Here is a 27,035-nt window from a genome sequence, read left to right as displayed (position 1 = left end):
GGCGAAGGGGATTAAGAGTATACTTATTATAAGCATTGAAACTAATTTAACACTGTATGTTAACTATACTAGAATTAAAAAAAAAAATCCAACAGCACTGTCAGTCTATAGTTCTACCTGGTGCGCATAAGCCTAGAGGCTTAGATGATTTCTTTATGGATATATGCATATCCAGACTGAAGATGTCCTCCATGACATTATACATATTTAATTATGTTTTCCAGACTTTACAGATCAGACGCTGATTTTTGGGGGGGAACTCAGCTGGGCTTTCCAGGAAGTTGTAGAAAAGAGATTCTTTTTCAGGAAGTTTGACACTTTTTTGGTATAATTTCATTTTTAAAAAAGTCTCTATGATATTTATTGAATCCTCAGTTTGTACTGTCTTTCTTGAGGGTAATTGGTAATATATATCAAAGGTCTTAAGTACTTGGCATCTTCCATGAATTAGTAATTCTATCTTTAGGAATTCATCATGAAGACATAATCAGAAATTACATATGTAAATGTTCATCAAAGCTCTCTGCTTGTAAAAGGGAAATATTTGAAACATCATAGATTATATTTAGCTGCAAGACACAGAAAACCACATTCATAGTCTGGAGATAGTCCATCCCCAGTTTGTTTCTGTGATCTTATCTGGGGAACAGACTCTTTCTATCCTTTTCTGCCATCCTCATTTGACAGCATTATCTGTCTTATTTTTACCTGGCCATAAAGTTAGGATCACAGATCCAAGCAACATGCCTGGATTAAAAAGAGGTAAATGGCAAATGAAGATTTCCATTTATCATGGGAAGGGGACAATATTTCCCAGAAGTTTCCTTACCTCAGCAGACTTGCCCTGACTTCTTCTTTGTCAGAAGTGGGTCACATGACAAGTTCTAGCTGCAAGGAAGCTGGGAAAGTGGGTACCTGGAAAAAGAGACAGAATTTTCATTATTAATTTGGAACAATCTCCAATCATTTCCTGAGGGCTAAACACACTGCAACCCCAAACAAAATCAGGGTTAGATTGTCAGGAAAAAGAGAGAGAGTAGTGTTTGGGTAGATACTAACAATATTTGCCCCTCATGTGTCCAATAATTAGGTACAGACACAAACTTTCAAAATTACATTATAAAATATATTTAACAATATGGAAAATAATTGCTAAATCATAAATATTAAAAATATATACCTTAAAGGATTACATCAAAAACACCACCTCTTGGACTCATATCATAGAAGGAAGACAGAAAGTTTATGCATTAAGGTGTTCTAGTGATTATCTTAGGGCAGAGGGAATTGTGAGGAATCAGAGTTAAAGTATAGTGCTAGTGGAAAATATGTGACTAGGCAATCAAGTAATACTGGACTTCCACTCATATTTCAGCCATTCTTCTACACAAGTCCTCCAAGGAACAAATTTGTTCTCTGGCATTATATCTGAAATCCCAATGGGCTGGTGCCCCAGGACAGAGATCTATCTCTAAACCTAATGTCCACCAAACCCCTATTTCCTTCCACTCCCAAGCCCAACCTGCATCTTGGGACATTCTAGATTCTACTGGTGAACAGAAGAGAGAGAGGGACAGGTTGGTTCTCATAAAAGGCCTGGATTCAATTATAACTACTGTCTCTATTTGGAGGTGTAAAATAAAGAGAAAAAAACATATCCTGTGTTTAATTTTTTAAAATTTAAATTAAATTAATTAACATATAGTATATAATTAGTTTCAGAAGTAGAGTTCAGTGATTCATCAGACTTATATAACACCCAGTGCTCATTTCATCGTGTCTTCCTTAATGTCCATAACTCAGTTACTTCAGTCTCCCATCCCCCTCCCCTCAAGCAGCCTTCAGTTTGTTTCCCATGATTAAGAGTCTCTTGTAGTTTGTCTACCTCTCTGATATCATGTTTTATTTTTCCCCTTCCTTCCACAATAATCCTCTGTTTTGTTTCTTAAATTCCACATCTGAGTGAGATCATAAGGTAGTTAACTTTCTCTGATTGAATTATTTTGCTTAGTATAATAACCTCTAGTTCCAACCATGTTGTTACAAATGGCAAGATTCCATTTTTTGATGGTTGAGTAATATTCAATTATATATGTGTATATATATATATATATATATCATTATATATGTGTATATATATGTATGGTGTGTGTGTGTGTGTGTGTGTGTATATATATATATACATATATATATATAGTGTTTTCTTTATCCATTCATCTCTTGATGGACATCTAGGCTCTTTCCATAGTCTGGCTCTTGTGGACATTGCCGCCATAAACAGTGGAGTACAGGTGCCCCTTTGGATCACTACATTTGTTTTTTGGGGGTAAATATCTAGTAGTACAATTGCTGGGTCACAGGGTAGCTCTATTTTCAACTTTTTAAAAAAAGATTTTATTTATTTATTTATTTGATGGAGAGAAGGAGAGAGAGAGAGAGCACGCACAAGTAGGGAGAGCAGCAGACGGAAAGGGAGAAGCAGGCTCCCCTGATGGGAGTGCTTGATCTAAGGACCCTGGGATCGTAACCTGAGCTGAACGCAGATGCTTAACTGACTGAGCCTCTCAGGTGCCCCTATTTTCAACTTTTTGAGGAACCGCCATACTGTTTTCCATGGTGTCTATACCAAATTGCATTCCTACCAACAGTATAAGAGGGTTCCCCTTTCTCTACATTCTAACATCTTTCATTTCCTGACTTGTTAATTTTAGCCATTCTGACTGGTGTGAGGAGGTATCTCATTATGGTTTTGATTTGTATTTCCATGATGATGAGTGATGTTGAGCATTTTTTCAGGTGTCTGTTGGTCATTTGGATGGCTTCTTTGGAGAAATGTCTGTTCACGTCTTCTGTCCATTTCTTGATTGGATTATTTATTCTTTGGATGTTGAGTTTTATAAGTTCTTTATAGATCTTGGGTACTAGCCCTTTATCTGACATGTCATCAGCAAATATCTTCTCCTTTTCTTTCAGTTGTCTTTTGGTTGACTGTTTCCTTTGCAAAAGCTTCTTATTTTGATGAAATCTCAATAGTTTATTTTTGCCTTTGTTTCCCTTGCCTTTGGAGATGTGTCTAGCAAGAAATTGCTGCAGCTGAGGTCAAAGAGGTTGCTACCTGTGTTCTCCTCTAGGATTTTGATGGATTCCTGTATCACATTGAGGTCTTTCATCCATTTTGAGCCCATTTTTGTGTATGGTATAAGGAAATGGTCAAGTTTCTTTCTTCTGCATGTGGCTGTCCAATTTTCCCAACATCAGTTGTTGAAGAGACTGTCTTTTTTCCATTGGATATTCTTTCCTGCTTTGTCAAATATTAGTTGACCATAGAGTTGAGAGTCTATTTCTGGGTTCTCTATTCTGTTCCACTGATCTATGTGTCTGTTTTTGTGTCAGTACCACACTGTCTTGATGATTACAGCTTTGTAATAGAGCTTGAAGTCCAGCATTGTGACGCCACTTGATTTGGTTTTCTTTTTCAACATTCCTCTGCCTATTTGGGGTCTTACTGGTTCCATACAAATTTTAGAATTATTTGTTCTAGCTCTGTGAAAAAAGTTGATGGTATTTTGTAGTGATTGCATTGGATGTTTAGATTGCTCTAGGTAGCATAGACATTTTAAATAATATTTGTTCTTCCAATCTATGAGCATGGAATGTTTTTCCATTTCTTTGTGTCTTCCTCAATTTCTTTCATGAGTATTCCATAGTTTTCAGAGAACAGATCCTTTGCCTCTTTGGTTAGGTTTATTCCTAGGTATTGTATGGTTTTGGGTGTTGTAAATGAGATTGGCTCCTTAATTTCTCTTTCTTCTGTCTTATTGTTAGTGTATAGAAATGCAACTGATTTCTGTGCTTTGATTTTTATATACTGCCACTTTGCTGAATTCCTCTATGAGTTCTAGAAATTTGGGGATGGAGTCTTTTGCATTTTTCACATAGTGTATCATGTCATCTGCAAAGAGTGAGAGCTTGACGTCAATTCTTTGCTGATTCAGATACCTTTATTTCTTTTTGTTGTCTGATTTCTGAGGCTAGAACCTCTAGTACTATGCTGAACTACAGTTGGTGAGATGGACATCCCTGTCGTGTTCTTGACCTTAGGGGAAAAGCGTTTAGTTTTTCTCTATTGAGAATGATACTCATTGCGGACTTTTTGTAGATGCCTTTTATGATATTGAGGTATGTTCCCTCTATACCTACACTTTGAAGAGTTTTAATCAAGGAAGGATACTCTATATTGTTAAATGTTTTTTCTGCCTCTATTGAGAGGATCATATGGTTCTTGTCATTTCTTTTATCAATGTAATATATCACACTGATTGATTTGCAGATGCTGGCCCACCCTTGTGGCTCAGGAATAAATTCCACTTGGTCACAGTGAATAATACTTTTAATGTACTATTGGATCCCATTGGCTAGTTATTGGTGAGAATTTTTGCATCCATATTCATCAGGGATATTGGTCTGTAATTCTCCTTTTTGGTGGGCTCTTTGTCTGGTTTTGAAGTCTGTCTGGTCTACTGGGTTGTTCAAATCCCCTGTTTCCTTCTTGATCTTCTATGTAGATGACCTGTCCATTGCAGTGAATGAGGTGTTAAAGTCCTCTCCTATTATTATCATTGTGTTTCCTTAATTTTCTTATCAATTGGTTTGTATAATTGGCTGCTCCCATGTTAGGCGCATAAACATTTACAATTGTTAGATCTTCTTATTGGAAAGTCCCTTTAATTATCATATAGTATCCTTCCTTTCTCACCTCTTATTATAGTCTTTGGATTAATATTTAATTTTTCTGATATAAAAATTGCTATCCCAACTTTCTTTTGATGTCCATTACCATCATAAATGGGTTTCCACCCCCTCAATTTCAATCTGGTGGTGTGTTTGGGTCTAAAATGAGTCTCTTGCAGACAGCATATCAAGGGGTCTTGCTTTTTTATACAAACTGATAACCTGTGCTTTTTGATTGGGACATTTAGCCCATTTACATTCAGAGTAATTAAAGATATGAATTTAGTGCCATTGTATTACCTGTAAAGTCAATGTTTCTTTATATTGTCTCTGTTTCTTTCTGGTCTGTTACTTTTGGGCTCTTTCTTCACTTAAAGGATCCCCTTTAATACTTCTTGTAGGGCTGGTTTAGTGATCACAAACTTGTTAAGTTTCTGTTTGTCCTGTAAGCTCTTTATCTCTCCTTCCATTCTGAATGACACTCTTGCTGGATAAAGTATTCCTGGCTGCAAATTTTTCTCATTTTGCACCATGAATATATCACGACAGTCCTTCCTGGTCTGCCAAATCTCTGTGGACAGGTCTGCTGCCTGTCTAACATTTCTACCCTTGTAGGTTAAGGGCCTCTTGTCCTGAGCTGCTTTCAGTATTTTCTTTTCATCTCAGAAATTTGCAAGCTTCACTATTATATATCAAGGTGTTGACCTATTTTTATTGATTTTTGAGGTATATTCTCTATGTCTCTTGGACTTAAATGCCTGTTTCTTTCCCTAGATTAGGGAAATTCTCAGCTATAATTTGCTCAAATATACCTTCTCGCTCCCTCTCTTTTTCTTCTCTGATCCCAATTATTCTAATTTGTTTTGCTTTATGGTATCACTTATTGCTCAAATTCTACCCTCGTGATCCAGTAGCATTTTCTCTCTTTTTTCAGCTACTTTATTCTCCATCATTTTTTTTCTGTATCATTAATTTTCTCTTCTGCCTCATTTATCCTCTCTGACAGAGCCTCCATTTTTTTTAAAGATTTTTTATTTATTTATTTGACAGAGAGAGAGATCACAAGTAGATAGAGAGGCAGGCAGAGAGAGAGAGAGAGGGAAGCAGGCTCCCCGCTGAGCAGAGAGCCTGACGCGGGACTTGATCCCAGGACCCCGAGACCATGACCCGAGCCGAAGGCAGTGGCCCTTTTTAAAAAAAATATTTTATTTATTTGACAGAGAAAAATCACAACCAGGCAGAGAGGCAGGCAGAGAGAGAGGAGGAAGCAGGCTCCCCACAGAGCAGAGAGCCCGATGTAGGGCTCGATCCCAGGACCCTGGGATCATGACCTGAGCTGAAGGCAGAGGCTTTAACCCACTGAGCCACTCAGGCGCCCCTAATAGCCTTTTTAATTTTGACTTGATTAGACTTTAGTTCTTTAATTTCTCCAGAAAAGGATTCTCTAGTGTCTTCTATGCTCTTTTCAACTCCAGCTAGTATCTTTACAATCATTATTCTGAATTCTAGTTCTGACATGTTATTTATATCCATACTGATTAGGTCCCTGGCAGTCAGTACTGCCTCTTGTTCTCTTTTCTGAGGTGAGTTTTTCTATCTTGTCATTCACTCACAGTTCCTGAGGCTAGGAAGTCCAAGATCAAGGTGCTGACAGATTTGGTATCTGGTGAGGGCCTACTTCCTGGCTCACAAAATGCCTGTCTTCTCACTTATCCTCACATGACAGAAGGTGTGTTTAACTTTTAAAAATACAGTGATTCTGGCCACTAAAAAGTATGCCCTAGCAGCATTCCAGACCATATAGCTTATAACATTAATCCTCTGTTCCAAAAATGAAAGGGGAGGAAAGGAGAAGAGTTTAAAAAAAATGCTTTCCTTCCTTAGCTCACAGTATGATTTATATTTCACTTGAATTCTAAATTTCTACAAGGAATATATTTTAATTCTGTAATAAGAAAAAATTATAATGGCATGAAATTTTGACACAAGCCACATATTTCATGAGATGTTATCTCTTGAGAGGATGTTTTTCACTTTTTGTGAATACAAAAAAAATAATTTTTGTATTTCCTTAGTCATAATTTTTACTACAGTAAATAACATGTAGTAGTAAATTCAGGCACAGTGATAGATTTTGCAATTGATATTTATAACAAAGATAAAAAAATGAAATTTTATAACTAGGAAAACAGAATCAGGAAAAACAATATAAACAAAGAAGACTACCATTATAGAAAAATAATATCTCAGATTTAAAATGAAGCTTAAAAGTCATTTACTTATTCTAATTTTTTACTCTCTGTGACACCCTGAAATGTAGTGACACATAGTCATTTAAGTTCTGCTTGAATGCTTTCAGTAACAAAGCATTCACTATATATTGGTATAACTTATGCTACCACTATCTATTACCAGTCATGTCTTGGGTTGTGACTAGTTTTTGGTTTATGATTTTGTCTCTTTTCCATCTCGTAGTCTGAATTTGCAAATCCGTTCCCAACATGGGTCTGATGAAAAGGATGTGGATGCATGATGTTCTTTTGAAAGTTTCACATTATTTATTTTGCTCAAAAGATAAAAAATCCTACCTGTGAACCTATTACAGTATTTAAACTCCCATATTTCAATGTTAGATGCTATTCTAATATTTCCTACTCATTCATTGCCAGGTAATTTTCTTCTTATATGAAGAACCTATTTTCTTTTTATGTCTCTTGTGAGTTCTGTCTCTACCACTCCTACTCTCCCCCTCTCCCAAAAGTTCAGCTTTTTTACTGAACAGGTCACAGAAGAAGTGTAAAAATACCAAAGCTCATGTCATCATCAGATTTCTCAGATTCTTCTTTCTTTGCTTCCACTTCCTTCTTAGCTGGGGCAGCAGTGGTGGAGCGAACAGGACCTCCTGCTGGGGTAGCACCAGCTACCAGGGCAGATCCACTAGCCCCAACATTCTATATGAGGATCCTGATGTTGATATTGGCCAGCGACTTCTCAAACAAGCTCAAACAGAAAGGGTCAACATTTACACCAGGTGATTTAATGAGAGCATTCAGCTTATTTCCCCTGACCTGAATCACCTCATCATCATGCAGGATGAAGGTCAAGTAAATGCAGGTAAGCTCTAAGATGGAGGCTATTGTACAGGCAGGTACCAGGCTGATACTGCTGGCATTGGATGCTGATATAGGAAGAAGTAAGGGCCTCAACCCACCGTGGCCTTAGCTTCCTTAGAAGGACCAAGTAAGTACTTTAGCAGCAGTTGAGAGAAGTCTGTCTCCATTTTAAATTTGACTTTCTTAATTCTCTAAGTTATTTATTTGTTTTTGTGCCTTTTTAAAAAAATTCTCTTCAATGACTTTAGTTTCAACTTTCTTTATTCTGTTATTGTGTAGTTATATCACAATACAGGACAAAAGTACTTATTATAATTTTTTCTTTCTACAGAATTCTGAATTAGTCAAATAGCTCTTATGTCACAAAGCTAGATTTATTATGTTTAATCTACTCTTAAATCATAGTTGGAAGTTTCCAAATCTTATACAAATTTATATCACCTAGTGCTTAACAGAGAACCTTCTAGATGTATGATTTGTTTCTACATAGGGTATGCAGGGAAGCACACTCTACCCATAATAATCAGAAATAGGTATATATAATAATCAGAAATTTACACCAGGTCTAGCAGATTAGAACTCTTTATTTTCTTGAATCTTTAAGAAGCCTCATTATAAGCAAGAATGTCATTCCTGCTATTGTTTTTTTGATCAGCTAACTCCTGAACTAGTTAATAATTCTTCCAAAAGTGAGCTTTTTGCTGCTGCTAACTTCTTGGGACTTTTGGAAAAGTGCTGAACAAGGAAGCAAGTATTTTAGGAAAGAAAAGAATGTTAAGTGAAAGAGTGAGTATAAAACTATGGAAAGGATAAGGAAATTTGAGTCAGTCATACACCAGAGTACAGGATTGATCTTCCTGCCAAACCAGTGCTCTGTACATCTTGTGCAATTATAGTTCTTTCATATATATATAGAATCAGTTTTGGCATAAGCCAGGAAGGATGCTATCCTATGCTTTTTCTTATAATGGTGTATTTTCTCTTAAAAGACAAATACAAAATTACTTATTTTCATTTTTCATGGATCATCACACAAATATAGGCACTCTGTCTGGTTTTAATTAGTAATTCAGATAAAATACAAGTTGAGCCTAAAGAATCTTTTGGATTTTCTGTGTAGCTGATTTGTCATTTATGATGCAAACTCCAAAAGTCACCCATGACTACTCCTGATTGATTTTTATCACAGTTTTGGAAGAATAGAGCATTCGTCTGCTCTAATTAAAGATTTTAGCATTCAGTCTTATTACACACAGCAAATATTTAAAATTTCAAATAACCACAAAATGTAAATTTTGGTTAGGTAAATCTCCTTCCTTTGAAATAAATCAGAGCAAATGAAAAATACATATATTGTATATATGTATATATATACATATATATAAAAAACAAATCAGAGCAAATGAAAAATACATAAATTTGGAAAATATATTAATGGAACTGCTTGTGTAATTGACATAAAGGCAAAGTATATAGGACATTATGTAGTTTTTGAAGTCACACACATCTGATTCAAACTCCAGGTCTCTAATATTCTAGATATGTGGTCTCATGCAACTTATTTAGTTTCTGCTTCATTCTCCTTTTCTCTAAAATGGGGATGATAATATCCATTTATTTCATCCTATAAATAGGAACATGAATATGACTTAGCTTACTGCCTGACATATATCATTTTATCATTATCATTAGTGTCAAATATGGTTTACCTCCAATTCAACTTCTATTGTAAGTTCTAGCCAGAGCATTTAGAGAAGTAAACAAAAAAAGTCCAAACTGGAAAGAAAGAAGTAAAATGATTTCTGTTCACAGATGACAAAATTTTATATATAAAAACCCTAAATATTCCACAGAAATATTAGATATCAAAGACATTCAGAAAAATTGTAAGTTATAAAATCAACATGCAAAAATTAGCTGCATTTCTATACACTAATGATGAGAAATCTGAAGAGGAAATTAATAATTCAATTTAAAATAGTATTAAAAATAATAAAGTACTTAAGAAAAAATGTATCAGGATAGAAAAGACTTATACACTGTAAACTACAAAACATTCCTGTAATACATTAAAGAACACATTAATAAACGAAAAGACATCTCATATTCATGGACTAGAAGATTTTATATTTTTAAGATGACAATACTAAAAAAAAAAAAGATAATACTACCCAAAGCCATCTGTAGCTTTAATGTAATCTCTATAAAAATCTCAACAATGATTTTGCATAAGAAGAAAAATCTATCTTTGAATTCATATGGACTTTCAAAATAATTTGAAAAAAAGAATAAAGTTGGAAGAGCACACTTTTTGACTTCAGATTTTATTACAAAGCTACAATAATTAAAAGTGTGGTACTAGTATGGGAATAGATATACAGAAAAATGGAATCAAATGGAGTTGAGAAATAAATTATCACATATATGGTTAATTATTTTTGACAAGAGCACCAAGATCATTAATAAAGAAAGGAAAGTCTTTTCAATAAATAGTGCTGGAGAAACTGGATCTCCAAATGCAAAAGAATGAAATTGGACCCTTACACCAGATACAAAAATTAATTCAAAACAGATAACAGGTCTCAATGTAAGAACTAAAACTATAATTTTACAGAAAAAGATTTGTGACAGTTGATTCGTCAATGACATGAATATGACACCAAAGTATAGGCAACAAAAGGAAAAATAGATAAATTGGGCTTAATCAACATTTTAGACTTTTTTCCAGTAAAAGACACTATCAAGAAAGTAAAAAGGCAACTCTCAGAATGGGAGAAAATATTTGCAAAACATATATCTGGTAAGGGATTAATATCCAGAATACATAAAGAACTACTATAACTCAGCAGCCACTAAAAGACAGTTTAGATAATTCTTACAATGCATAAAGGACTTGAACAGACATCTCTCCAAAGAATAGATGTAAACGGTCAGTAAACACAGGAAACTATCTCAACATCACTAGCCATTAGGTAAATCAAAATTAAAATCACAATGAGATACCACTTCGTCACATTCATTAGAATATTATTAAAAAATAAGAAAATAACAAGTATTGGTGAGCATGTTGGAGAAATTGGAACACTTGTGCATTGCTTGAGGGAATATAGGATGATATGGCCACTATATAATACAATTTGGTGGTTTATTATAAAGCCGAACATAAAACTATTGTATGATACAGCAATTCTACTTCTCACTATATATCTAAAAGCATTATTTAAATAAATACTTGTATACCAAAGTACAGAGCAGCATTATTCACAATAGCCAACAGATTGGTAACAACCTAAATGTCCACAATAGATGAATAAACAAAATTGGTATATACAAATAATGGAATAAATTCAGTCCTTAAAGGAATGAAATTTTGATACATGCTACAACTTGGATGAGCCTTGAAAACATTTGTCTAAGTGAAATAAGTCAGACACAAAAGGACAAATATTATATAATTCCATGTATATGAAGTACCAAAAATAAGAAAATTCTTAGAAAGTAAAATATGCACCAGGGGTTGTGGGGATGGAAGAATGGGGAATTAATGTCTTATGGGTACAGAGATCCTGTTTGGAATGATGTGGTGGTGACTGCAGCACAACATTATGAATGTACATAATACTAGTAAATTGTATACTTAAAATTGGTTAAAATGTAAATGGTAGGTATATTTTATCACTATAAAGTTTTTTTTAAGTAAAAGAATATAAAAAGATATCCCATATATACACTAATCAATACAAAACTGGAGTGGATATATTCTGAGGAAAAAAATTTGTATCAGATCAAGTAAAATGACCAGGGGTAAAGAGGGAAATTGCATATAATCAAAAGGTCATGTCAGCAAGAAGACACACCAGTCATAAATGTGTTTGCTTATAATACATACCAGTAGAATTTCAAACTAGATGATGCAAAAACTCATAGAACTGAAAGGTAAAATGAACAAAACACACACTTATAGTTGGAGACTTCAAAACCCCTTTCTCAGTAACCAATAGAAAGTAAGTATATACAAAAATCAACACCAGTAAACAACTAATATACATTTTGAAAGCACTACCATCCAACAACAGAATACAAGTATTTTCAAATCCCGTAGATCATTTACCAAAATAGGCTGTCTTATATCAAAACTATATCTTAAAAAAGAACTACCATATCCTAAAACATTACCAAATTCAAATCACTGAAATCATATAAATTATATTCTCAGACCACATGGATTTCAACAAGGACTCAATAACAAAAAGAAACAAAATCTCCAAATACTTGGAAATTAAACAACACACTTATAAATAGCACATGGATCAAAAAGGAAGTCAAAAAGAAAATTAGAAAATATCTGGAACTGAACGCAAATGAAAAGTCCCAATAAATAAAAGTTTGTGGAATGTAACTAAGGCAGTGATTAGAGGTAAATTTATACTTTTAAGTGGTTTTATAAGTAAAGAAGAAAGCTCGCGAATGACTTGTACTTTCCACCTCAAGAACTAAAAAAACACAAAATAACTCTAGATGGAAAAAGGAAAATAAAAATCATAATTAATCAATAAAACTGAAAACAGAAAAAAATACAGAAGATCAATGAAACACAAAGATAATTCTTTGAAAACATCATAATATCGATAAAATATTTCTCTTCAACGCAAACACAGGAATCTTCAATAACATACTAGCAAACCTAAACTAACAACATATAGAAAAAACGGTACAACATAACCAAGTGATGTTTATGCCAGGAATGGAATACTGAAAATCAGTCTATGTAATCCACCTTATTAACATAATGAAAAAAAAAACATATAATCCTATCAGTTGATGCAGGCAAAGAATCTGACAAAATTTAATATCCATTCATCATAAAAACACCTCATGTAGGAAGAGGAGGGCATATCCTTAATCTGATAAACAACGTCCACAAAAACCTACCTCAAATATCAATTAATGGCTGGAAACTGAATGTGTTCATTCTGGTGTTGTGAATAAGGCAAGCCATCTACCTTCACCATTCCTATTCAACATTATACTATAAGCCATATCCAGAGCAATAAGGTAAAGAAGAGAACTAAAAGGCATTTCTGATTTCAGAAAGAAATATAACTGGTCCTATTCCAGATCACAGATTGTCTAAATGAAAATGACCATGGAACCTGCCAAAAAGTTACTAGAGCTAATAAAAGAGTTTAAGAAGTCTATACAGCACAAGGCCAACACAAAAGTACCATATTTTTACATACTAACAATGAACAATTAGAAACTGAAATTTGAAAAATATGGTCTCATTTATACTAGTACTTAAAATACTTGGGTATAAATGTAACAAATTAAGTTCAGACTTTCTATGCATAATTTTATAAATTACTGAAGAAACAACTCCAATAAGATCTAAGTATGAATAAGGTATACCATGTCTTGGACCAAAATACTCAAAATATTTAAGATGATCTTATAATTTTCTTTCTCCATGTACCTCAATAAAGCTGCATTTTTATAAAACATCTTCTTCTACCTATCTAATGGCCTCTGTCCCCTTTGCATCCTCAGATCCTCCCCTGTCCTTAGCTCATATAAGTTTCATGTTTCCTCACTGACTTTGGGTTTTCATGTCTGTGTGGACTCTCCATATGTACCCTATTAAAATGTGGTTTTCTTCTGGGGTGCCTGGGTGGCTCAGTGGGTTAAAGCCTCTGCCTTTTGCTCAGGTCATGATCTCAGGGTCCTGGGATCGAGCCCCGCATCGGGCTCTCTGCTTGGCAGGGAGTCTGCTTCTAAAAATAAAATTGAAATTCTTTAAAAATAAAACTAAAATTAAAGTTAAAATTATATAGCTTCTTGATGGAAACATGAGAATATCTTTGTGACCTGGGGTTAGACAAACATATCTAAGGCAGACACAGAAAGCAATAGCCATAAAAGAAAAAAATCATAAGATATAATTAAGACTTCTCTTCAAAATACAACTTTAAGAAAATGAACAGGCAAATATTCATAAAATATATATCTGACAAAAGATTTACATTCAGAATATAAATTGTACAGCATTATATTTATATTCAAAATACAGAATTGCATAGCTCAAGAATAGACAACAATCTAGTTTTAAAAACATGTAAAGGACTTGGAAAGACACATTGAAAAAGACGATATGTGAATGCCCAATGTGTAGATGCAAGCATACTTAACACCACTCATTTTCAGAAATCAGATATCAAAACAATAATGAGATGCCATTTAAAATCACTGGAATGCCTAAAATCAAAAAGGCTGTCAGTACCAAACTTTGGTAAGATTGGACAACTACTGAAATTCTCATACATTATTAGTGGGAGAGTCAAAAGTTAAAAGGAATCTGACAGTTTGAAAGTTCCTTACAAAGTTAAATATATACCTATCCTGTGATCCAACAATTTCACTGCTAGGTATTTACAAGAGAAATAAAACATGTCAGGATGGATACTTGTACAAGAATATTCTGCCCACTTTATTCACAGTAGCAATAAAACTGGAAACCATGTAAATATTCATCAGCAGTAAAATAATCAAACTTTTGTATAATCAAACAATGGACAACTTCTCAATAACAAAACACACACACGCACACGCACACCATGAGAGAATCTCATAAGCATCATGCCAAAAGAAGTAAGCCAAAGAAAGTAAGACTGTGTATCGTGTGAGTCCATTTATATGAAACTCTAGGACAAGCAAAACAAATCAGAAAAGCAGATGCTTTTGGTGAAGATAAATCAGAAGGGAAACCATGAACAAATTTTCTGAGATAATGGAAATGTTCTATATTTTGACATGAGTGTGAGTTATTCAGCTGTCTGCATTCCTCAAAATTCCAAGATTTGTACACTTAAGACATGGACATTTTATTGTCTATAAATTTAATTTCCAAAGAAATAAATTTTGTAGTTATATTTTGAAATAGAAAATTTAAAACTGCTTGGACAATGGGTTGGAAGTTCCTGTTTAAACTTCTTGAGGTAAGTTTAGGGCAAAAAGAAGAACATGCCACTAATCTTGATTGGGAAAAGTATCTGTTAATCTCTTTCCTTCAAAAAGTGGTCTGGGAAGAAAATGTGAATGGATTAAAAGTGATACATGCTAAGAGAAATAAGCATTTATCTCTCAGATTTGTGTGAAGATGGCCTTTCTATACTGAACAGGATTCCCTAGTTTGACGATTGTATTGCCAATGAGATCAAAGTGTTATGAAAGCTTGGAAGAGAAGCATTGCCTAGATGTGGAGGGTGGTCTAAAAGAAAAAAAAAAAAGACTGAGGAACACTGGCCCATTTCCTCCAGAGCCACTCTCAAATATACTCATGTGTTCATTTTCATTTAGACATAGAAAAGCCAAATGCTGCTCATGGTCTATATAAAAATTCTCTCTTTATTACACTGAATAACAATGAAAAACCAAACGGACTTTTACTTAGGCTACAACCTCTTCATTAGATAAAAGAATTTCCTACATCTAAAAGCTTCTCCACGGGGCACCTGGGTGGCTCAGTGGGTTAAAGCCTCTGCCTTCGGCTCAGGTCATGGTCCCAGGGTCCTGGGATTGAGCCCCACATCAGGCTCTCTGCTCCGCAGGGAGCTTACTTCCTCCCTCTCTCTGCCTGCGTCTCTGCCTAGTTGTGATTTCTCTCTGTCAAATAAATAAAATATAAAAATAAATAAATAAATAAAAGCTTCTCCAGGATAATATAAAATTCATTGGCATCTCCATTGTCTCAAATAGGGTAATTATTTAGCTGTGACACTACCTCATGTTTTGGGATGGGTGAGATAATCTCCTGAAGGACATTTTAGCACTGAAATTCTCAAGCACTGTTTATGTTTTCAGTGATCATAAATATTTGTTGTGATAACCCAGAATTTCATCTTCTCCCCAAGATACAATTCGGCAGAGTGTTGTTTTTGTTTCGCTTTGTACTTTGAAACATAAATGCAAAGATTGATCGTCAGAGTGTCACTTAAGAACAAATAGCACACTATGAAGGCCATGGCGTAATATTTCAAGGACTAGTCAATTCTGTGACATTACTTTTAGTCATTCCGGTTGCACACATTTCCCTCTAGTCCAAATCAAAAACTGAAACTTGAGTAAATACTTGAAATAACTACGAAAATGTGGTACATCAAGTACTTTTATCCTCTAAATGTATTACTACTGAATTCTACCCTCCAAATATGCTACTAGAAAGTTGAAGACAAGTGTGGGCTGTCCCTGAAGGTTTTTTGTTATGTTTTGCATTTTTTTGTTCTTACAAAATTAGCACTTGAGCTAATTAACGATAATAATACTACATTTGATGATATTAAAGTTCAACTTTCTATCATATTCCCATTAAAAGTGACAGTTCTAGTCAATTCTTTGTTTTTATGAAACATGCATTCTCATAAAGATGAACTTAACTGGAATCATAACACTGCTAATAATCATAATGGAAGCTGCCATAGCCTCTTATAATTGTTACATTATAGCTAACATGCTGAACCACGATCATTTGATAGATCATGAGTAATTAAAAAATAGATGGTAGGTACAGCTATTATTATTATTATTTTGCTTTTGGGAGAATCTATTTTTCAATAGAAAAAGTTTATTAGAATGTGAGCTTGCAGTGGCAATGTACTATTCTATGGGCTTAAAATGCTATCATCTCAAGGACCTTCAGAAATGTAAATTCTAGAACATTCTTAAATATAATATTTTACTTTTTGAATATATGAAAGCAAACTTTTTGTGATAGAGCAGTGTTGCTTAGAAGGATCTAAATTACAGCAGCAGATTTCATGTCAAGCTTTTCGTCTGGCCCACAGCCTAAGACTTAGCTTCAGAAAGTGCTGGAGGGAGTGAGAGGAAGTTGTGAAAACCAGGCTTCACTAAGTCCTAAAACTGACATTCCCTTCACCTGCCAGAGCTTCAGTTTCTCCCTGGGGTGAGTCTTGTTTTCAGGACGAATAAAAGCCCAGTGTTTCTTGTCAGTAATAGAAGAACACTGTTTACAGGATTTCTTCCACTTCTTATTTATTTTGTTTTGAATGCCAGAGTTGTGTTTTCTAGGTTTTATTTATTTTTTATTTTTAAATTTTCTTTTATTAAAAGATTTTATTTATTTATTTGACAGACAGAGATCACAAGTAGGCAGGGAGGCAGGCAGAGAGAGAAGAAGGGAAGCAGGCTCCCTGCTGAGCAGAGAGCCCGCCGTGGGGCTCCATCCCAGGACCCTGGGATCATGACCAGAACTGAAGGCAGAGGCTTTAACCCACTGAGCCACCCAGGCACCCCTGTTTTCTAGGTTTTAGGCATGAAAGTAGCTACTTGAGGAAACTACTAGCATAAGGTTTCTTTCCTATGCAGCAAATCCAGAATTCTACCAATCTATATTTAAACCAGTGATATAATAATCAACTGATGATAATTCTTTAAACGACTGCAAGCAGGTAGATTTTTTTCAAGTTGTAATCCATGTAAATTTATAATAATAATGGCACTAGTGCAAGGTAAATACAGTAGAAATAAAATAACATAATAAACAATATTTATAATCACAACTAGAAAGAGAATGATGGAATGTAAAACCTAAATTCACTCTTGTAGCTATCTTTTCCTTTGGAAAACAGAACTCTGAGCTCTCACCCAAAGAGTAAACTCACCTGATGTGAGGTGCTTTTAATAAGATCTAACTGCATGTCAACTACCAAAGAAGGTGTCTGAAAAAAAAAAAAAAGAAAAAAGAAAAAAGAGGGGGAAAAAAACTCTCCCTCAGAGCTTATCTTTCACATTGTTCTGCTGAAGAGGCCTGGAAAATAGACCAAACTTTCTCTTTTGAGACAAAAACAAGGCATATTCTGTTTGGGGAAAATAGCATATGGTCTTAACATGATTTTCAACTCAATTCAACACTCACTGAGCACTGTTCTCTTTCAGGCCCAATGCCAAAACCTGAGTCCCAAATATGAATATGGTGTAATTCTTGGGCTTAAAAAATTCAGTCAGTTAAGGTAGACAAAACCTTTAGCACCAACTATAAAGTGGTGACCATGTTTGAAAAAGGCCAAAATGCGTATTTATGCTATCCCAAATGACTGCATCAGCCATCATTCGTTTAAAGACGTTTTCCTTTGTTATACTGTTTTTATGTTAATGAAGGATTTATGAGGCTGTGTTAGGGGAAAAAAAGTTAAAGACATACCTATATGAAGCTAGCAACATCTCCTTTCCCAATAACAAATCTAGGTAATTTTAGTTCCTGATCAATTATGCAAAAGGAAATTGATAGGCAACAGTATGAAGCGTAGATGTGAATAATATAAAGTAACTTCAGGCGATGGAAATAGAGCAGATTATTCAGACTTCAAATGGAGCTACAGCAAAGATGGCTCTGGTCTCTTGCCACTTCCTTTAGAGCCAGAAAGAGCAGGATGATCTTAAGTACTGGAAGAATAAATTGCTTGTATACAGATTTCTCCTTATCATCCTCAGAATGGATGAAAGGAAACGTATTGCCAACGGAAAACAGGCTTTTGAATCTCAGACTTCCTGTTATCTTTATCTATCTGATCTTGTCATGTGTGACTTTCACTAACCTCCCAAACCCTTGATTCAGGCAGTTTTTCTGGACCCTCATTCTGAAATCTGATACAACCTTTACGTGCCATTTTTAAAATAAATTGACTTATCAGGAGTCTTCCTAAATTAAGCATACCGAGAAGAGAATTCTACATAAAAGACTTTCTGGATTTCTGAATGGGTAGAAAGGAAAATGTCATTTGAAATAATTAAAAGAAAAATTTCCTACAGCAAACCTATCTTGTAGATCAGAGTATCAAGATGCCTTTTGCTGGGTTTTGTTCCAGCTGTGACTTGATGCAGACATTCATTTCCTTTGAGGACTCAGGGTTGCTGATCAAGTAAAATGTATAAACATTCTGACAGAAGATAAAAGTCACTGTCTACATTATCCAGATGATGGCCTCCAAAGTCAATCTTATTTGGAAACAGAATTTTTGCTGATACAATTGGGTAAGACGAGGTCGCACTGGATTAGATTGGACCCTAAATCCAGTGACTAGTGTTCCCATACTAACAGGAGAGGACCCAGAGATTTAAACAGAAGGAGAGCACCATGTGAAGACTGAGGCAGAGATTAGAGGGATACCTCTACAAGCCAGAACAAATGCTGAGGCTTACCGACAACCACCAGAAGAGGCCTGGAACAGATTCTCCCTCAGGGCCTTAAGAAGAAACCAATCCTCCCTCAGGGCCTTGAGAAGAAACCAATTAACCAAACCTTAATTTTAGACTTCGAGCCTCCAGAGCTATGAGAGAGTAAATTCTGTTGTTCTAAGCCACCCTGTTGGCAGTATTTTGTTACAACAGCCCTATAAAACTAATACAGTTCCCAATTATTTTTATAACCCAAATCCCCCAAGCCTCATTAACATCTCAACACTCACTGAGTGTCACACATGTAGCAATAACCTACATTTAATTGGGACTTACTCACACTTTCTGAAGCAAGATACCCTTTGAAAATATTTTTCCTTTCTCAAAATCAAAACCCTATAGTTCTGGATTTCTTCAGGGAGTTTTTTTCAGGTATGCACAAATAAGTCCGTTTCTAGTAGGTCTTTCTTTCCGTGGCTCCTGTGGATATCACCCTCTGCCTGGTACTGTCACTGACAATCTGAAACACAAGATTCCAGATCCAGATCAGGGTGTCTGTGACACAGGAGGGAGGTAAGCATTTTAAAACCCTCTGTGTTACACTGAGATAAAAAGATCCTAAAATATTAGAGTTTAGTAAAACAACGTTTTAAAATTTTAATTATGCTTTTCTATATCCTTAGAATCTAGGCAAGAGGCTATGAAGAAAATAAGGAAGCTCAATTAATACCCTTTACACTGAACCTATCACTGCCTGTCCGTCAGTTAAGGAACTGAACTTAGGTCAGTGCATTGTTATTCTCTTGCGCTAAGTAAGCTCCCTTAGATTTTCAGTCTCCAGCAAATGGACCTGGGTCAGTGCACCTGCCAACACAAGCCTGTCCAAATTCTAAAGGTGGATGAAGAAGATGAAATCCCCACATCAGGTTTGGGTGATTCTAGAGCAAATTTAACGTTTCCTTTCCTCAACGGCAAATGTTTTCCAGAACTCTCTATTATTTTCATATTTTCTCCTGTCATGAGCTTTTGTAGAAATTCTTATATAATATTGTGGCAGTTTTTTGTACCTGCCCTTACCTCCCTCCTAAAAAATAAAAAGCTGAGTAAACAGGGAAAAAATCAGGGCTGCTTTAAAAAAAAAAAAAAAGAGAAGTATCAGCTATTATTATAAAATCAAATATCACGCCAGCTAACAAGCCCAGGCGCTGACACATCAGCGCCAATATTACACTATATGTTAACTAACTAGAATTTAAATAAAAACTTGAAACAAACAAGCAAGAAAAGACAGCCATTCTTCTTGAGTTTTTCTTCTAGGATTTTGCGGAAGCCATCAAAATCTATAGCTTGTCTGATCTCTCATTTGTCCTAAATTAAGGAAGTAAAATCTTTGTACTTGTTGAAAGTCAGGATAAGCACATACAGAAGGTCCTCTCTGCATGACACATGATTTATAATATGTGATGTTTGTTGGATGAATGAATTAATGAATAAATGAATGAATGCATCCAACCATCAATCAATCAGATCACAGTCTGCACATAGTGATTCCTTCTTACATTGTAGAAAAAGCAGCGCCCAATTTCTATTAAGTTCCTGCCTCATTTTGTAGGTAGAAACTACCTCTTTTCATGGACTTGCTTTAGTTAACCTAGTTTCAGGTAAAGAATAAAGACAACTGTGCCAAGTGGGGCTCTGGTTAACAAAATAAGTCATAAGGTTAGGAGAAGCTGGTAAGAGAAATGTATTTTCTTTGTTTTATCCTGTATGTAATTGATTTTACCTACTAAGATGCATAAGTGGCTTCTATTTGCTAATACAAAATACTGAGATAAGAGGTCAGACTATACAACCTTGTGCATCTATGAGTTGAAGAATGGGATGAGTACGAACTAAGAGTATTTTAAAGTAACTTTTGAATAAGAAAGATAAAGATCTAAGATGCCAATTCCTCTGACTCTAACTACCTAGATTTTTCTTATTTTATATAGTGTGAGAAAAATCAGAGTCATGGAAGCCTTTACTTACCCCCTAATTAAACCTGTAGGTAGATCTGGGTCTGGCCAATCTTATTAGGCTATCAACTGAAAATTAAAGTGTGTGCTTTTTAAAAGAGTTAAAATTCAAAGCAAAAATCTTCACTTTAAATTCATAGTCTGTGCACCTGTTATGATACCAAATGATTGTGATGGATATAGGTAGTGAAATTAAGTTGAAATGTACATTTAACCCAAGAGTTTTATGTAATGACACGTCATTTAAAAACTGTTTTTAACAATGAAGCAGTACTTTAACTAAGTGCTTTATTTTTCATATAAAAGCCTGAAGCTCTGGTCAGCTTTTTAAATAAAAATGACCAAAAGAAAAAAACCAAAATTTTTTCTTGATGACCAAGTGGTGATAAACCGTCTCATTTGCATGTTGGTGTTTTGTATTCCCTTCGCAGAAATAAGATCAAGATTATGGGAATTTCATAGTCATCAGGTTGCTTTGTAGTCTGTTATTACCAAGCAGCCATAATGTCCCCTTTCACCTTCTATAATGAACACATTACTCCAATGAGATATTTATGCTAAGGGATAGATGAAATGAAATGACTTCAATTTCAGGTCCTTCATGGGGTCAAGGAAGTCAATGGTGTAAATGGAAATACTCTTCAGAGCAGAAGGTCAGATTGCTCAAAGATCATATCATTTAGTGTAATTGATGTAAAATATCCCTTGTTTTAAGAGGCCATGGTCAAAATAGGGACTAACTGAGCAGAACAGAAAGATTTCACATATAGGGAAGTTGGATCTTTGGAGTCTGGTCCAAACTGTTGTTTTAGGAGAGCAGGAAAGCCAAAGAAGAGGTGGTTAAGATACCCTTCTACCAAGTCATCTGGTGCTTAAAAGTCCATAATACAGCTATTCAATTTAGTACCACAGTACTTTCATCCTATGTGAGAACTGGGTTCCTGGAAAACTTTTGTAGGAAACTCAGACTTCATGGTTAAGAAACTTAAAACCTTATTTTATAAGTATGATTAAAATAAGCCAAAGTCATCGTGGCAGTTTTAAAACAGTCCCAAATTCATTGAGAGGTGGGGTCCATCTATGTCCTCTCCCCTTAATTTGGGAGAATTTGTGGCTATAGGGAAATGATGGTAAGTGACTTCTGAAGCTAGGTCACAAAAGGAAAGAGAGCTATTGTCTTGCTCACTGGGGGTGTGCTTATACAAGAGCCCTGAGGGGGTCATGCTATGAGGAAGAACTAATAACCCATATGCAGAAATCCTAGGGACAAGCCCTGAGACTGCATAAGTGAGGCCTAGCAGGCCTCCAGCCATTGAGGATTCCAGACCCACAGAAGCAGTGAGACATGACAAAATCATTGCTGTATTGAGTCCTCAAAATCATTGAGCTATTAAGTCCTCAGTTATTTTTTCATGCAGTAACAGAGAATCAGGACAAAATTTGGTATCTCAAAGAAGACTGTATCTGTAACAGAAACCTAAACTAGATTCCAGTTGTGGAATGAATACGTCACAGGGATGAAAAGTACAGCCTAGAAATACAGTTAGTGGTATTGTAATAGTGTCGTATGGTGACAGATGGTAGCTACACCTGTGGTGAGCAGAGCATTACACATAGAACAGTTGAATCACTATGTTGTGCACCTAAGATTAATGTAACATTACCTATCCTCAAAAAAGTTTAAAAAATAATTTTCCTTGACATGAGATAGATCCAACACACCCAAAATAAAAATAAAACAGCTAAAAATAAATAAATAAATAAAAAATAAAACGGCTGGCACTGGCTTTGGGTGAGTGGTAGGAGAAGCTGGGTAGACTTGAGGAAATTGTGAATGGAACCTGGGCAGCCCTCAAGGAGGCTGTTCGTAAGGGCTTCAAAGAAGTTGAGGAAAATGTTATTTAAAGCTGGAGGGAAAGAGATTCACTTCATGTAGTGGCAGAATGTTTAACAAAAACTCTTAATTATGCTACTACCAAAAATAGAAAGTGTACCTTGGGAACTGATGGATCTGGCTAAGGTTTTGGGGCAAAGTACTGGAAGTGTAAGCTCTTTTAACTGTGTGTGACAGGTTAGAGGCAAACACAGATAAACTGTAAAACAGTAAAATTTGGAGGAAATATAAGGGACTCAGTACTTGCTGAGTTGTACAATAAGATCACTTCATACTCCCAGTTTCTCCAAGCAGCAAAAGTAAAATAAAATGCAATGTTCAAATTAAGAAATGACTTCAGGGGAAAGACCAAATCCAGAGTGAACCTACCTGTAAGATTCCTTGTTAAGACCTGAGAAAAATTTAACTTTGTGTTGCACAGATCCTTTCAAACAGACCAAAAAAAAAAAAAAAAAGGTGCCTTCTAAAGATTTTAAGAGCATGCCTGGCAGACACTCCCCATGAAACTTAGGAGAATTATTCCATAAAAGTCTCATAGGGAACCCAAGGTAAAAAATAAAAAAGAGGTGTTCTGAAAAAAGATTTGTGGGTTTGATCTCTACCTAATGAGATCAGTTACAGATTGGTACACAGAAAGCCCATATCATGTTTAAGGTAATTGTATCAGTGTGGACAGAGCAGGACAAAGGCATTACAAAATGCAAAATAGCATTTGGATCTCTGAATCCCTACAGGCAGGAGAGAGTCTGAGAAAATGACTCAGTTGCATACACAGTCTCCTTTTTTATGGGAAAGGAAGGATAACTCAGTGACAGAAACATGTTCACACAAGATGGAATTAAGAACTCTGGAGAATCAATCCTAGGGAGAACTGGCTCCTAATCACGGAACTGGAACCACGTGCATGGTTAGGTTTCAAAATTGCTGTGTCTCAGTAGCTACACTTGTAGCGAGCAGAGCACAACACAGACACTTGGTGAATCACTTTGTTGCATGCCTGAGACTACTGTATGCAGCACTGTATGTCAATGATACCTCAATTAAAAAAAAACAACAACAAAAACCTGCTCTGTATCAGTGACTATTGTGCCTCCCATTTCCACCACCATCCCTTCTGAATAGTGTCACTTCCCCTTTTGAAGAGATGTGTGTTTATCCTCTGCCTACCCATCACCGCATAGAGGAATATACGGGAGGCAAATATCTTTTCATCTTAATTTGCACATCTTAAAATTGAGAGGAATGATGTTTGAGGAGATGTGTCCAAGTAAACCAGCTCAGGGAACCTCATGTCCATATGACTTGCTGCACACCAAGCCTGAGCCTGATGCTATCATGAGATAAAATCTGTGGGAACTATTAGGAGAAAGTGACTGCATTTGAATGTGGGGATAATGAAAATAATTTCTGGCCAAATACAGAATGTGGAGATTTTAAAACATGGCTCTACATTATTTGACACTGCTCTCACTGGAGAAATAGGGTCTGTACTCCCTCCCTGTAAAGCCTGGATGTGGTATGATTAGGACGGAAGGAATGGTACATAACTACGGAGGCTAGTTCGTAAAAGGCTTCTGCTTATTCACCAGAACTTCCACACTGGAGCCTGGAGCTGTCATGTAAGGAGTCCAGCTGCCCTGAGCTCACCAGAGCTGTGAGGAAGCCTCAGTTAACTCATACAACCAGACAACACGGAGAAAGTCTGGGGTCACATGGTGGTGGTAGAGAGAGGCCTTGCCAATCCTTTGATGTTCTAACTCTCCACTGTTTCATGTCCAACCTTGGGCTGACAGCTACTACATGAGAGACCTGGGGTCCAGTCCAGACTCTCCCCAAGTTCTAAACCCAGAGACCATGAGAGATGATGCTATTGTTTTATTTAAAAAAGTTTTTTTGAGGATTTTATTTATTTGAGAGAGACAATGAGAGAGAGAGAGAGAGAGCATGAAAAGCAGGAAGAGAGGGAAAGGGAGAAGCAGGCTCCCCACTGAGCTGGGAGCCTGATGTGGGGCTTGATTCTAGGATCCTGAGATCAAGACCTGAGCCAAAGGTAGTCACTTAGCCAACTGAGCCATCCAGGCACCCCAGTTGTTGATGTTTTAAATCACAAAGTCTTGGGATGATTTGTTACATGGCAACAAACAGTCACAGCTCAAATAACATCCTTTATTTGTTGCCTGCTAAAGCACAGAATAACAGCTCATTAAATGACTATCACGTAATACATATCTTAAATTAGAAATGCTAACTTTATCCAATTATTTTTCATTTCTCATACATTGCTCATTGAAATTTTACAGGATTTCCCTCCTACTGTGCTTCAATGTGATGCTGTAAGTCCTTCTGGGGTATTTATAGAAATATGCAAACCATAGATATTTTTTAATGCATGTACCTCTTCTTGCAAACAGTGCATTTCTTTCTGACTTTATCACTTGAATATGTTAATGTCTGACTCTTTCCAGGTCTCTGAGATAGTAATTTTGAGGATTTTAATAAAAAAGATATTAAAATATTTACAATTATTATCCCAACAAGAATGTCCTGAATTTTAAGTATACTAGAACTAAACTTAAAAGTGAAAAATAGTCAGACAGAAATGGTTTTTTGTTGTTTTGTGGGTTTTTTGTATAGTCTAGACTTTTGGAAAATAGAAATCAAAGATTACAAGGGGACCAATGAATCGTGGCTAATAACAAAATTTCAAAGTTTATAAATTGTGAAAACTAGGATTTCCAAACCTCAAGCTTCCAAAGCTTCAAATGGCCCCTATCTATCCACCCACTTTTCCAGCGCAAAAGAGGGAACAGATATCAGATGGGTGTCTCAGAAGCATGCAGAGATAAAAGGAGATGCAGCTCTGGAGAGGTTGTGGGGTGGCCACATGTTCCCTGGGGAAGTGGGATATATATGCTTTTAGGTTAACATGGTGCAGTAACCGTATTTCCTAAAACATATCTGCCCCATTTTTAAAAAGTGTGAAAGCTGCAGTGGTGTTAGTCTGTCCCCCTGAGGGACAAGAGGGAAGAGGCAAGAGAAAAATCATCCTGATGGGATTACTTAGCAAGAATGTGGAGAGTCAGTGTGGGGAACATAACAGGAAAGTGGGTGAGGACACAGTCCCCAGAACTAGGGTAAGGGTGACATTTGTTAGTCTGAGGCTAGTCTGAAAAAGTGGGAAGGAAGAGGATTTATGGAAACTGTCCGCCTTAGTTGTCTGCCCTGGGCAGAAAGGGTATCTGGAGTGGGATGAGAATGATGCAGGGCCCTTGAATTCTAACAGAGAATCTTAATGTTACTTGAAGAGGAGGAGGATGAGGGGGAGAAGGACGAAGAAAACAAGTCGTTAAAGAAGAGGAATAATTTATAACCCCTTGACTTTCTTGCTAATTTAGGAAACTTTATGACACCAGCACATAGAGAAAATGAGTGTTTTTCCTTCTTCTTTTCTTCACTAAACTTGTAGAAGACACAGCAAGTTCATGGAAAAAGGGAAAGGTTTGGGAAACATTCACCCACGTCATGGGTCCTTGAACATCGAAATCCACAGTTGTTTCTTACCAACCTGACTGCAAGCTAGCGAGGAGACTTGCTTTCCTGTTGGACTGGTAGTTCTCTTAAGTTCCTCCCCATTTTTTTCCTGTTATCATTCTACTGTGCCTCAGATGTAGAGAGCAGTTTATGTCCACAGAGTTCAAAACATTACTCAGGTCATCTTATTTATCTTCAATCTCTGAAATTTTATACCCATGTGAAAATTTTCTAGTCAGACAGATCCTATAAATTCAAAGATGGACATCTGGGTTAATTTATCCGGGGGCTTTTAGATGATGAGAACTGTCAGGAACTATTTTTAGAATAGAGGGGATGCAGCATTTTTAAAAATATGGATTCCATCGACTAGAGACCTCTGCTTTGCTAAAAGCAGCCTTTGGAGCAGAAGTCATCAGCGGGAACTCGGTAATCCCGGAATTGGAAAGGCCATGCAGTGGCATGGGAACTGACATTCTTTCCTGGGAGTCAGTAAGTGAGGCAGATGGCTCTGAAATTAAAGGCATATTCTATCCTATTTTCCTGCACTGATAGTACAAAGAA

The 27,035-nt window shown here is 35.8% G+C and overlaps 1 pseudogene; it reads right to left on the bottom strand.

Moving 5' to 3' along the window:
- Positions 1 to 7,514: 7,514 nt before the first annotated feature.
- LOC123943662 overlaps positions 7,515 to 27,035 on the bottom strand; it is a 37,655-nt pseudogene continuing 18,134 nt past the window's right edge.

This window comes from Meles meles, chromosome 6 (genome assembly GCF_922984935.1).
Source record: "Meles meles chromosome 6, mMelMel3.1 paternal haplotype, whole genome shotgun sequence".
Taxonomy (NCBI): Eukaryota; Metazoa; Chordata; class Mammalia; order Carnivora; family Mustelidae; genus Meles; species Meles meles.
This window is presented reverse-complemented; position numbering and strand designations above follow the sequence as displayed.